We start from the raw sequence: 15,265 nt of genomic DNA, 5'->3' as shown, positions 1-15,265 counted from the left end.
TCTAGGGTATTGTCCTCATCCAAGAGTTGAAGGTGAGCCACCGCCTTCTCTATCTTCCATCCCCCAGGAAAAATTAAGAAAGATATTCACAATATGTGTACTTAAAAGGAACACACATTTCCTGTAGCACCCCCAACAGGTTGGGTCTATGTCAGTTGCCATATTTTTCTGCAAGGGAAGCTAGGAATTAAAGTCTGTAACTGTGTAATCATGTGCCTAGATAAAACATGGAGGGTTATCTTACTGAATGATTAAAAAAAAAAGCTAACAATGTCAGTGTTTACTTCAATATTTTAAAATGTGTCTGAGAAACAATTATGTTAATTGTTGATTGAATCATTTACAAATTTGTTTACAAATGTGTTTTCTTATTTTGTATACAGTGAAGATGACTAAGAAATTATCACTGCAAAATATTTTCTCATTAGCACTATATTGTTTTTGCGGTAATCATGCTTATGTGAAATTTGCAAAAAAGCACACATTTACTTTGAGTGTTGCCTTTAAATTTATTATATCACTCTTAATAATAAAAAAGGTATGCATTTGACAATAGTATTTTGTCAGGATCATATCCATTTAACATTTCTCTTCCTATGTTCGAGATTGTTAATAAGGTACTGTGTCCTCTTCTATGTATGTCTAAATGAATTTTAAAATATATTTTCTCAAAAATGTGTATGCCAGCATTTAAGTTCTAACTTTGAAAATTACAGTGTAAACTTTTAATAAGATACAGTTTCTTTGAAAAAGTTTTCTCACCTTTTGAATAGGATATTATTATCTCTAGGCAGTTGTGAGAATAAAACATATTCAACTATTCATGCAAATTTAACTTAGAAGCTGATAATAAATGCCAGTTTTGTTCCTCCTCATTCCTGCCACTATTTGTGGTCTGGGTACGATTATTTTCATTATCAGGCAGGAACCCCGGGGAATGGGAAGATTACCTGAACTTGTGAACTGTCCCTACACTACCAATATCTTAGTGTTCATCAGTCTTAACTTCCAAATCCCAATGAAGACCTTTCCAAAACTCTTAAATTTTATGTGCTTACTTTTTGTTTCCACAGGTTTAAAATTACCAAGGAGTCTCATTTGTATGTGGAGGAGAAAACATAAAAAGAGAGACACATTTTCAGCATCTTGTGTTGCTGAAATACTCAATTTTGATTAATTTCTCTATTGTGTGAATAAATTTTCATTAGACTAATCATCAGATCTATTTTCACTACTTACAGCTTCAGTCCTACTGCCAACCATGATGCTCATTTTATTTGCTTCAATATGATATGTTGAAAAAAAAGTGAAGAAAACACACATATTTTTTCTGTCATGTTTTCTTCTTAGATTATCTGTGACCTTGAAGATTTTGAATGTAAAGGTTATCAGACAGAATAAGAAAATTTAAAATGACTGTGTACCTAGCTATTCCTTCCTGGCCATGCCTGTATGTTTTTGTTTGTCTTTAGCCTCTTTGAACAAACTCTAAACATATGACCTGGGATAGGCTGAAGATTACTCTGAAAAGAACTCTAAGGTCATTCACTAAGCTAGACCAATCAGAGGAATTTCTTACTATTATATTTATTTTCTTACTGGTGATGACAAAAAATGTCTTTCTTTCTGCTTTGATTGAAAAGATGTAATTCAGAACTGCTTGTAACAATATAGTAGTGAGTTAGAATCTTAATAATAGCCTATCCAAAAAGTGAAACCCATATCCAGAGAGATAAAGTGACAAAAAGTATCTTCAGGTCCTTGATTTTATCTTTTTTTTTTTTTTTTTTTTTATCTTTTTGAGATAGGTCTTGCTTTATTTATTTGAATTGGGGTTTTGTCACTTATAATAGATATCCAATTATTGAACAGGAGTCTCAGTTGAATCCTTATTTTAGCTACTAGGAAAAAAAAATTTGTTAAGGCAATAAAATCCACCCAGAAACAGAATATGTTCATTCACCCATTCATTCACTTACTTATTCACCTAGCATGTACTAAGCATATTTTTATGCCAGGCACTATGCATTTCTGGAAGTAAAGTCAATTCAGTTATACAAAGATCTCTGTTTGCAAATTGTTCCCAACATGTGGTAGCAGAGCTGCAATTATAAAAATCTTTACAATGAAAGACAGTGCATTCTTTAGGAATCCCATTGCTAAAGGAATATAGAAAATAGATGATATAATATTCTCAGTTCCAAGTCACCTGTTGCAAAATTCCCCAATCTTCAAATACGTGAGTGAATCATCAACTGAAATAAAATTATACATATTAGGACATTAAGCTTATTGCAGGCTCTTTATCAGTTAATAATTAGCACATCAAAAGTTAATTTTAAGAACTTGCAATGTCAGTGTGATACACAAGATAAGTATTACTAAACACTCTCCTTTAAACTCCCCCTGTGTCACACAGAAATAAAGAATATTATAGAGTTCTTACTGCTTATGCTGGAGACAGATATTTTATGTTTTATTGATTGTTAAGTGTTATTTCTTCTCTCCTTTTGCCCTTTTGGTTATGTTGTGGAATGAAATGGAATAGCTTCTGAGAGGTTCACAGAATATTTCGTTAAGATACAATTCTTGGTTGAGATTTACTCACACTTAGTTTTACTCTCACAAATATAACCAGAGATATTGATTGTGTGTGCATACACCTTTGCATGTGTTATTAGCAAATATATATTTGCTGTTATTTGTACTGCTTATTATTCTTATTTTAGTAATGTTCTTTTCTTTTTTGACTCACTTTCTCTTTATATATATATATATATACATGTACATATATGTCAATGTGTGAATGTATGTTCATGTAACATGTAATGTAAATATATTATTGTTTTATTGTACATTTTGAAAATATTAACATAATAAAGTTATGTCAAAATGAAATTTCAAAGATTTATATTTAGCTAAAGATAAAAATATACACTTTAAAATTTTTGATAAAAACTTTTTTTTGTCATTCTAGACTTCTAGACTCAGAAAAATGTCAGGCAACTATTAGAGAAAAATAAAAAAATAAAGAAAAATAAAGAGTGATTGAAAGTCTAAAATTTAATGTTCCATGCATTTTTCTTCTGAAAAAGCTATAGGAGAATATGAACCACTAGAACAAGAGAAGTGGGTAAGAAAGAGAAAATATAAAATCCATGTACAAGAGAGGAAAGTAAAATTCTCAAACTTAAAGAACTCATACATACCCATGAGCTAAAGAGTATTGAAAAGTTTTGCTCTTTTTTTTTTTTTTGGATTTGTTGTTGGAACACTTGTGAATAATAGGTTATAAGGTTTACTTACCTTGAAAACTAGGTAAATAAATAAACAGAAGAGAAAGAAAAAAATCATTTTCAAAAAGTATATGCGATAATATTCTAGTCCTTGCCTAAGAAACGATAATTATTCATATATGTGTGATAAATGCTAAATAGTGAATTAATGAACAAATGCATATAACTATACTGGGAGGCTGGAGAGAGGTAAAGCAGAAAGTGTGTCTAAATCTAAATTCTCAACTTCCGCAATAAAAGTAAATTATAAAGAAAAACAATCAGATGAAAGCAGTATGAACATATTTTTGAGAAATATGAAAATAAATATTAGAAGCAGGATAAAAAAGTGTTTGGAGGGAGTATATTTTAACTATATTACCCGGGGTGAGGTATGGTGAAGCCAGATTCAGATCAAGAGAGAGAAACTAGAAAGAATTTAGTAGTGTTACATTCACAGTTCCCCTTGGGAGAGCACAGCACAGGATGCAGGGTCACTCAAGAAGTATTGGGTTGGCCATGGGGGCTGGGGAGTGGGAGGCAACTGTGGGCTATTCATTGTGATTTCTGTGGGAAGGGAAGGGCAAGGCAGGGCAAGCAGGTGTCAGATTAGCTAATTTGAATAATTTTAGTGGGTTTTCGGCATAGGAGCTGTCTCTGGTTGTCTGGTAGCATTTTAAAAAATTATAGTGCAGTGTTTATCTCTTTAGTGTAATATTCAAAAGAGGGAAGAGGTACTGTGTAGCTACTGTATTTTATAATATTTTAGTACTATTTTACTTTTTAAATTATACCATGTGTCACCAAAGGAAAAATATATACTTTTTAAGAAAAGAAAATGGCATTTTTTCCTGGATGTTTTTCTGAAAACTCAGTTTCAATAAATTCCAGTAAACAATGTATTCTCAAGAAACACCTCATGCTGATGCTTATGACCAGACAAACATGAGAATCTCTAAGGCAGTTCCATACACTGAGATGGGGGAGGATGAGATATAATTTGTATCTGTGTGAAGTGCTGTTCTACAAAGCAATAGTGCCTTACAATGTAGGTTTTCTAAATTCATATATCTACATAGAGTAAACAAATACACAGATGTGGATACATTACTGATAACTCTAGGCAGAGAGAATATATTTTTTCACTTTATATATGTATGTATGTATATGTGTGTGTGTGCTTCAAACATGGCCACTATTATTTGATACTTCTCCAATAAAGACATTATATTAAAGTCCCAATTCCCTTGAATGTGGATGAGCTTCAGATTGCTTTTATTAACAGACACTACACACTTTTTACATTGTATCTTAAAATGTCTTGCAACTTTTACTATGTTTTTTGGAACAATTGCTTTTGGAGTCCTGAACTCTCCATTTTAGAGTTTCAGCTACTCTGAAGCTGCTATATATAGGGGCCATGGCTAAGTGATCTGATGCTTGTTTCCAGATGAGCCAATCCTTTCACTCATAAATGTTGAGGGGTCATAACTGGGAGACGAGCTCATTGGAATGTTCCAGACCAACCCCACTGCTGAGTGACCTTCATTGACTCTCCATGGAGTGGGACATTCAACAGCCAAACCTGCTAGAAATCCTGACCCACAAATTTTGAGAGATACTAAAAATGAGTATTTTTTTAAGTTGTATATAAAATTTAATCTCATTGAATGTACAGTTTTCAAATTTCACACGTATATTAAGGAACCTATGTATCCTTTCATATGAGCATTATCAAACAAACGGGAAGAAGAAGTTAAAGGACAGCCTGGCATTGGTGGCTGGCGGAGCTCTGAAGCCTGCCTCTGCAGGTGCAGACACGTCCACAAAAGTAACCTCAGTGGAAATAAGAATCGTCCTTTCATTTCCTGAGTTGGCCTCAGGAAAGGAGGATGAAATTAGATTTGCACTTACATTGACTGTTTCTATATTTGGAAATATTTTGTCATGCAACAATAAACAACTACAACAGAATTTAGTACTAGAATACGGTTCTGCTTCAGCAAAAACCAAAGTGCATCTCTGTTGCTTTGGTTTCGGGATTGAGCAGCAGGCAATAGTCCGATTGGCCTCAAGGAAGCTGTAAGTGAAAGTTCAAGGGGAAATAAGAAAAAAATGTGAATTTCTGAAGAGAAAGAAAATTTGTCAAAATTGTTTTTCTGCAGTAAAGTTAAAAATAAACCATGTACAACATGAACTGATGCAGGTAGAGATTTCTATGAAGAATATGGAGGGTGTTGCCTTTCTTCTGAATGCTTGTGGTAAAATATAAGGGAAAAATATATCAAGCAACTTCTCAATATTTTCATGTGGGAATTTAGAGGAAATACAGAAGTCCCAAGAGCAGTTTTTCAAACTAGTAAGGATAGTTTTTAAAGGAGAAAAGGGGTATTGCTTTCAGTTATATGTAGAAGCTATAACACAATGCCATTTCTATAATGGCATAATTCTGAATAATAGACATTTATAACTTTTCTTGAACTTAGAGAGCTGAGAACAGAAAGGTCAACAAGTGAACTGAATTCCAAATGATAACAAACTTCTCTGAGGAGAGACAATATATTGCTTTTGCTGATAGTTTTACCATTAGCAGAGCTTGGGAAGATGTAATAGCTACTATAACAATAGGTAAGAAAAAAATAGCAAAATTTTAATGAATTCTTAAAGAGAAATGTGGTCTAACAGGTTAGCTTAGAATCCCTGTGAAGCTCAGAGTCAATACAGGTCTACATTAACTCAAAAATGGTTGTACATGTTAGGTTCTCGTGACAAAAATTGACGGTAGAAATTGAAAGTAAGAGAGGAAGATTGTATTAGTCTGCTTGGGCTGCCATAATAGAATAGCACAGACTGAGAGTCTTAAACAACAGAAATTTAATTTCTTATTCTGGAGACTAGAAGTCTAAGATAAAGGAGTCATCGGGTTTGATTTCTGGTGAAATCTCTCTTCCTGGCTTGCAAATGGCCACATTTTCATTGAGTCTTCACAGGACCTATCCTCTGTGCACCCACAGAGAAAGAATGATATCTAAAATCTCTTTCTCTTCTTATTTAAACGAGATCACCCTGCTGATACAAACTTTAAATGAGATCAGCAGGGTAATTACCAGCAGAGTGGACAATGTCATCTCCAGAACACCTGTGCCTGTGGATACACCACCACGGACACACCACCACGGTTCCCAGATGGGAACAATGCCATCTCCAGAACACCTGCGCCTGTGGAAATTTTATATCATCAAAACTGACTTTTAAAAAGGGGTGGGAGCAAAGGACAAAATCAGAGCTCTTTCAGTAAATCACTTTAACAGGAAAAGATACAGCCATGGATATCACTTTGAAATCTTTTGCTAAACCCTCAGAAAGAATTTAGAAAATTCCTTTTTCTCATAAAACATTTCAGAAAGAAAACAACCACAAACCTTTAAAAATATCTTAAATGTGCTCCTCAGCTCCTCAGTTAAACACAAAAAGGTTTCTAAGTATCTTAAGGATGCTGCCCCTCCACAAAGAGGAGAAGAGCTTGTCTAGAAGATATTTGTGTGTCTTTTGTTTAATGGAGAGAATTTAAACCAAAACTAAGAAAATCACAAATTAATTATACCATATTGGACCCAAAGGGAAAAAAACGTTTAAAAATAATAGACTGTGGTTCTCGAAAAATTTTATAGGAAAAAAGTAGGATGAGAAAACTACTGCAAATATGAGTTGTTTTTAATGAAAGAGAAATTGTAGCTCAAACATTAAAACTAAGAGCCCAGAAGGCAGTGCTAAAGACTCTGAACAAACATCCCCAGAGAACAGAAAAAGGTACTATTAAACTGGCAATACACACCTAGTAAGAGTTCAGAATAGCTCTGGACCAGTGATTGCTATAAGCCTGTTCTATTTCCCCTTTTACAATAAAGGTATCTAAAGTGGTACTTCTATACTGGTCTCATCTGTCAGACAGGTATAGAATGTTGGATGTATGAAAGGCAATTAACTTGCTTTCAGTTTGTAGGTCCTAGAATCAAGATGAATCATACCTAAGGAACCACACCTGAGGAGCCTAATTTGTACTTAGAATTGATCTGACCTAAAGAGATCCAGACTCTGACACAGCCTTCTACTATGAGTTGAGAATTTTGAGAGGTCTTGGGAAGCATGAGTGTATTTTGCATGTTAGAATAATATAAATAAGTTCAAGATGGTTAACTAGAAGTAGCTAGTGTGTGCCGCTTTCACAGAGAGAAAACAAAGTGATGAATCAATATCAACACTTCAGGTAGATCATGTAAGAGATGCCACTGTAATTCACTGAGACAGCAACAGGACCTATGGAGAACAAAGAATAGTAAAGCTGAACAGCCACCCACCTGGACCCAGTGTGGAGCTGGAGGAATCTTCCTCATGTAAGGAAAGGGTGAGTGAGTGAGATCCCCACATGGATTTTAGTAATCCTGGGCACAGGAGAGATGCTCTCACCCTCCATAAGCCTCCAGACCAACACAGAGAACCACCTGGAATCTGTGCAGAGAGACCGCTTCAGCCATGTAGAGCCCTGCAGGTCTTGGATCCCTGAGCACCTCAGTACCAGCTACCGTAGCCCTATCAACAAGGGAGAAAAGGCTCTTTCACCTGCTCCTAGTATAGATGCCACAACCACAATGCTGATGAGTAAACTATCTGAAGATCTCACTTCACTTCTTGCTAACTTGGGTCTCTAGCACAGCCACTCTGCCCTCCCTCCAGAGAGTCATAACTCTATATTTCCCCGGGAAGAAACTCTCAGAGGTATATAACAGGCCCTCTGCAATTTCTGCTTCCCTCAGGCTAGAGGGATCAAAGGAGTTGAATGCTTTCCTGCATTTCCAGCATGCTGCCGCTGCTGCTGCTACACTGAGAGGCAACCAGACTTTCTACCATACAACATTTGCCACTGCTGCTCCACTCCAGACAGGGCCCATCTCCTTGGGCACGCAACATGACTGCCCACGCCTGACAGGATTTCAGAGCCCTACTGAAAACCCTACCCCTAGTGGACTATAATCTTTCCTTGGGCTCCAGCTGCCTAAGTGATTCTATCTGCCCCCACCTGAGAATTCAGCCCGTGATCTGGGGACCAGTTAGCCACTCCCCAACTACAACTAGAACTTGAATCTTGGGCTAGCCCAACTCTAGTTTAGCCTCATCAGGACTCATACATGATCTTCAGTTAGCAATCTAGTGATGAGAATACTGGGAAACTACCTATTGAATTCCAACTCTGCTAGCATCTGATCACTTCCCCAGGGACTGAGGTTGGGCTAACCCAACTCACCTATGCCAACATAGCAAACATCCACCAGCATGGGTCCAAAGGTGGAGCCCCCAAGTCTACATGAATTGCAGTGTTACCACATCAGAGAACAGATGAGCCATAAAGTTATCTATAACAGGCTGAGTGAGGAAGTTGTACCCTGCAACCACTACCCTGGAGAGTCACAAAACAGGCATTCTTTTAGACTATCAGCCACATTATGGCTTAGAGATAGACTGCAGTGTTTGTCTGAACCAGAAGTCATGGGCCCCCAAAATAAGGGTGTTATAGAGTAACAGTGCACATTACTGCCTATCTAGGATGAGGAGCTGGCACAGCCACCTCATTCCCAATGGAAAGAGACCTCACTACATTTCACCAGAAGCACCTCCCAGCCATCCTCATCAGGGTTGGTGCCTGCACTCAACATAGACCCCTCATGGGCAAGCCAGGGACTCCAGATCTGCCCAGCTGTGACTCCCACTGCCATGGAACAGAAAACACAGAAGACTGGGCACTCCACTGTCCAATCACTTGAAACAGAGAGCACTGCAGAGTAAACAAAGATCAGATATATATCCATTTTGCCTGTGCCACAGCCGGTTCTTAACCATAAATAACATCTAGTGGCTTGTACGTCAAATGGCACAGCCCACTATAAAACCTGCTGGCAGAAGTATGTACAGCTATAGGACTAAAACCAGAAAACCCTACCCAACTTACTCTACAGTCACACCCCTTAGGGAAGAGAAGAAAATGAAGAAAAAATATAGACAAAAAGAAAAATGTCTTGCCACGTGAAAATGGTTAAAAGATTAAAAGTAGCAGCTGGCTCTCCAGAAAAGAATGAATCAGCATTAAGAATGCTGGCATCATAAAAAATCCAAATGTTGTGATACCACCAAATGATCCTACCAGCTTTCTTTCTTTTTTTTTTTTTTTTTTTTTTTTAAGACGGACTCTTGCTCTGTTGCCAGGCTGGAGTGCAGTGGCGCAGTCTCGGCTCACTGCAACCTCCACCTCCTGGGTTCAAGTGATTCTTCTGCCTCAGCCTCCCGAGTAGCTGGGACCACAGGCGTGTGCCACTACGCCCGGCTAATTTTTGTATTTTTAGTAGAGAAGGGATTTCACCATGGCCAGGTTGATCTCGATATCTTGATCTCGTGATCCACCTGCCTCGGCTTCCCAAAGTGCTGGGATTTCAGGCGTGAGCCACCGTGCCCAGCCCCGATCCTACTAGCTTTCTAAGAATGAGACCTAATAAAAATGAAAACCCAGAATTTACATAAAGAATTAAAAGCAAGGATTTTAAAGAAAGCTGGAGATTCAAGACAAGCTTGAAAATCAACACAAGGAAACTTCTAAAGCAATCCAGGAAATGAAGAAAGAGATAAATACCTTAAACATAATTAATCAGAGTTTCTGAAATTAAAAAAATCATGTAAGAAATTTCAAAATACAATTGAAAGCTTTATCAATAGACTATACCAAGTCTATTGATAAAGTAGAAGAAAAAATTTCAGAAATTGAAGCCTACCCTTTTGAGTTAATACAGTTAGATATAAATAAAGAAAAAAATTTTAAGAAATGAACAAAGTCTAAGAAATGTGGGATTATGTAAACTGGCCTAACCTGTAAATTACTGGAATTCCTAAATGAGGCCAAATGTAAACAACCTGGAAAACTTATTTGAGGGAATAATTCAAGAAAACTGCCTTAATCTTAGTAGAGAGGTAAACATCCAGATATAAAAAATCCAGACAACACTTGCAAGATGCTACACAAAATAAACATCACGAAGGCATATATCCAGTATACTATCCAAGGTCAATGCAGAGAAAAGAGAATGCTGATGCACTACTGGTGGGAATGTAAATTAGTTCAGCCACTGTGGAAAACAGTTTGGATATTTCCCGAAGAAGTTAAAACAGAGTTTTACCATTTGACCTAGCAATTCCATTACTGGGTATATAACCAAAAGAAAATAAACAAGTCTACCAAAAAGATAATGCACTTGCATGATTAAGACAGCACAAAATTATTTAATATGATTTAAATGACACAAGAGACCTAATAGTAAGTGAAAATCCGGAAAAGGAATTTGAGTCAAGCACTTACATACTAAATTGGGCAAAAATAAAAATAGTGAAGCTGTGAAAGATGATAAGGCAAAGCACTTGGGCCAGGGAAGTTAAGTGGGTAGAGAGGTTAGTGGGAAGATACAGGTTAGTTTAAAAATGTTTATTCGTGCATATTTCCTTTGGCTTAAAACTTTCTGTCCTTGATGATAAAACTTTAATTTTTTAGGAGTCCATTTTTCACATTAGACTTTTTTCTTCTATTTTTAAGCAACACAATGAAGGTTAGAGTAAATTCTTTTTTATCTTTTGTTTTTTAAAGTGTCTTTAATTCAAAACAGTCAATATGTCAACACAGCATATTTTGGGGTGGCATATTCTTAACACTTTCACAAGCTTGTGATTACTTTGACCAGGAGTACAGGAGAAGGGATTATTGAAACTAGAGAATAAGGTCATGAATCTTCTACCTTGTTCACTGGAATGTTTGCTCATGGAGCTTTGAGCATCCATGGAAGAAGTCTGAGTCCCCTGAGACTCCCATGTAGAGAAGGCATGTGTATATAGAATGGCAACAGTCCCAGCTTAGCCCAGCCTTCTAGCCATACCCACCAAGCAGCCGTATGTGTGGATGGAAGTAAATGGAATCTCCTCCAGAGAAGCCCATCCACCAATTGAATACCATGTAGTCATCTCCAAGAACACCAGATGAAGCAGAATAATAACCTAGTCAAACTTAGTCAAATCCCTCATTCACAAAATCATGACATCATAAAATGGTTATTATTTTTAGTTGCTAATTTTCCCTGCAAAAGTAACCAGAGTATGATGTTTTAATTATTCTTTGTAGTTAATTTGACTTTTTATTGTTCCTAAATTAGTTTATTCTTTACTGTTTCTCTAGTGTTCATAGAGCAATATATGGGATAAGTTATATTTTCTTCATTACTGGCATTAGAATTCCACTCAATAAGAGAAATCACACTGCCTGACTCTCTTTCCCTATTTAGAGTATAGTTGATGTAAAATAAAACAAACTACTATGTCAATGTCTGGGTTGGAGACAAATTCTCTCTCCTCTGCATCTCACTGATGTCTGATGGCTTTCTGATACCAAACCCTGAAAATGAGAGAGGAAGCAACTTCAATGAGAGAAACAGAAAGGGGACCAGAGACCATGGAAGGAGTAAAAAAATTTGCTAATAAATATCATATACTTCTGTGAATGACTCTTCCTGAAAACTGTGTTTGGTAAGACATATTAAATTCAGTAATATACACCAAATATAAGTTTTGAAAACTGAATTAAGTGAGTTCCACGTTGGAATCAATATAGTATCACACAGTGACAACATGATCAATCACAACACTGGATCTCAAGGATGTCTACAGAATATCATCACTTGGAGAGCTTTAAAAAAATACCTATACTTGAGATCAACATGAAATGATTTTGGTGAATTAATCTGGGGTGTGATTTGAACATGGTTCTTATTTAAATTACTTCAGAGTGATTCTATTGGTAATATGAACAATCACTGACCTAGAGTCCCAGGGATCTGAAATAATTAAACTACTTACTGAGAAGTTAGCAGAAATATTTGAAAATAATTTGTCTTCTCTTTATCTATACTATTGGGAATTTCAAAGCAAATGTATGAAAATGTTTACGTGCAGTAAGTAAAATATCTGATATCTACTTTTTGTTCATAGCGATCACCATAGTGGTCCATTAACCACACTGTGTCATATTTCTTTCCCACTATTGCATTTTATCTGCTTTCTGCTGCTGCACTAGACCATTCTTTGGCCTGTGTAGCCAAGAAAATGGGGGAGGGTGGGAAATTTAGCGAATATGTAACTGCTGCACAATGAAATTACTAAGAAATAGTTTAGCTGAATAGATTGTCTATATTAATGCAGGTCTAGTCTATAAATATTCTCCATTGATAATGAATATACTCTGAGGGATTTAGGCTTTGTTCAATAGCTTAGATTCTGGGATTTCTAAGATCTTATCTTTGCATGTCCACTGTTCTGATAAAATCAAAATATGTTTGATTATCCTGTGCAAGAGAAATATTCATAATTGACATTATATTTAAAGGTATTCAAAAAATACACGTGCATGCTTTATTACCTAAACTCATTAGGTTATTTGTGAGTTGAATTTCCAGAAGATTTCAATGATAAAAACTGTATGAAACAAATAAAAATGTGTAGAGCAAAACTGATACTGGTTTGTCTATAATTACACATATTATTTTGTATTTCATCATATCGTGTATCATTTTTTCATTTAATAAAAGCTTTTTCTGCTCAACTAGGAGATTTATTAAAACACTCACATTCATAGTTTGTATTTTAGAGATTCAATATTCAGTTGAGTATGTTCATTGGTATGTGATTTATCTGAATCATTCTTTCCACATTGGCTTTTGAGTTAAAAAATATGGTGAACAAATGTTTTTATAAAAATGAGCCTGCAAATGTTACATTGAATATATAATTCTGTGTATCCAGTGATGTTATATACCTCAAAAAAGAGAATTACATTTTTCAAACCCCATCATGCTGAAACAAGCCTAAAGGATGAGCAATAATTCCTGTTCAATATGATATACCAAAATGAAAATAATGAAATGTTCTTTAAAAATACACTAGGCTGATAAAAAGGAATGAGATCATGTCCTTTGTAGGGACATGGATGGAGCTGGGAGCCATTATCTTCAGCAAACTAACTCAGAAACAGAAAACCAAATACCACCTGTTCTCACTTTTAGGTTGTAGCTGAACCATGAGAACACAGGGACACAGGGAGGGGAACAACACACACAGGGGCCACTCAGTGGGTAGGGCCGGAGGGGGGGAGCATTAGGAAAAATAGCTAATACATCCTGGGGTTAATACCCAAGTGATGGATTGCTAGGTGCAGGAATCCACCACAGCACACATTTACCTATGTAACAAACCCACACATCCTGCTTATGTATCCCAGAACTCAAAATTTAAAAATAACACTGTAGGCTGAAAATCACATCTTTCTTGAAAGCCAGTTTCAAAATTAAGGTGAAAATTACTTAGATGAAAAATTACATATGTATGTCCTTTAAATAGCCTATAACATATAAAATAGATTGTATTGTGTATAGTAAATTTTATGGGAAAAATAGTGTAAAAACCATTGAACTAGAGAATAAGTGGGAAAAAAATCTATGTAGATGTATAGATTTTAAACTATTTTCATTTTGTACATAATATTAAATAATGATAATTAATAGGAGCATAGTAATTATTAGGCAAGTTTCTAAGTGCTTTCTTTACATGTATTAGCCCATTTCACCCTCACTAAATACAATGAAATAGATGCTTTAATGACTAAAGAGTGTTCTTAATAATATTACCAAATGCCTAATACTGAATAAAAATTTCTACTATATGCCTACTTGCCTGCAGAATTTATTAGATTATGCTTTTATGTTGTTTCTAAAATCTAACTGTGTGTGTGTGCACACGTATGGACATATAAAAAGGGTTGCATTTATGCTGTTGAGATTTTAATAGGTCACTTTTGAATTTAAGTCAGTTTCTTAAGTGTATTAAATGGTTTAGGAATTAAAGTGACCAAAATGTGCATAGAATGCCCTCTTCATCTCTTCCTGCTTCCTACAGTCCCTCCATTCTCTCTCTCACTCCCACATTTCCTTACATATTATTCATTCATGTCCTTATATTAATTTAATGGTTACTTTAAATTATGGTCTTTGCAATTACTGATTTTGATGCTGAAATTGCACTAAACATAAGCAATAGGAGCTTTTTCAAGCTGAATTTAACAGTGTGTGCATCTATGCATTTACATGATTTTATTTGTCATTGAGTACTTCTTTCAAAACAATATCGAAACCATGGTAAGTCTGGATAGATACAGATACACATAGAGAGAGATACAGACACAGACACAGATACAGATAAAGACACAGATATAGATATAGATATAAATGTAGATAGATATAAGGCTTACATGCATTTTGCATGCCATAGGATTATACTCAGGTATTCCTTCAAGAAATCTTAATTCTATTTAGTGGCTAATGGATAAACTAAGACCTGGGTACTAGGCGTGCTAATTGCTTCCAGGGTATCATTGCTTTAGGCCTTTTCAGTGGACAGATATATAATATTTTTAATAAAGTTCGTTTTTACACCAGTTTTAAATTGACAGAAGTATTACAGAGTACTAGTAGTCTCCATAAACTCTATACTGTTTTCTTTATAATTATTATCTTTCATAACTATATTTGTGGTAATTAATTAACCACTATTGAAACATTATTCACTAAAATTTATATTTTCATCATATTTTCTTATCTTTCACTTGATATCCCTCTCTTTTGTCCCAAGATCTCATCCAAGATATCATATTTCATTTAATTATCATGTCTGTTTAAGTTCCTCTTGGCTGTAAGTTTCCCAGACATTCCTTGTTTCCAGAATTCAAATGTTTTATAGGAAGTTCTTCAATTAAAATTGTCTCAATTTGAATTAGAAAATCTGATGTTTTACTTATAATTAGACTAAAGTTATGCCTTTTTAGAAAGAAATTAGATGGGTAAAGTATCATTTTGAGA

Source organism: Callithrix jacchus, chromosome 1, assembly GCF_049354715.1.
Source record: "Callithrix jacchus isolate 240 chromosome 1, calJac240_pri, whole genome shotgun sequence".
Classification (NCBI taxonomy): domain Eukaryota; kingdom Metazoa; phylum Chordata; class Mammalia; order Primates; family Cebidae; genus Callithrix; species Callithrix jacchus.
Note: the sequence above shows the minus strand (reverse complement) of the source record.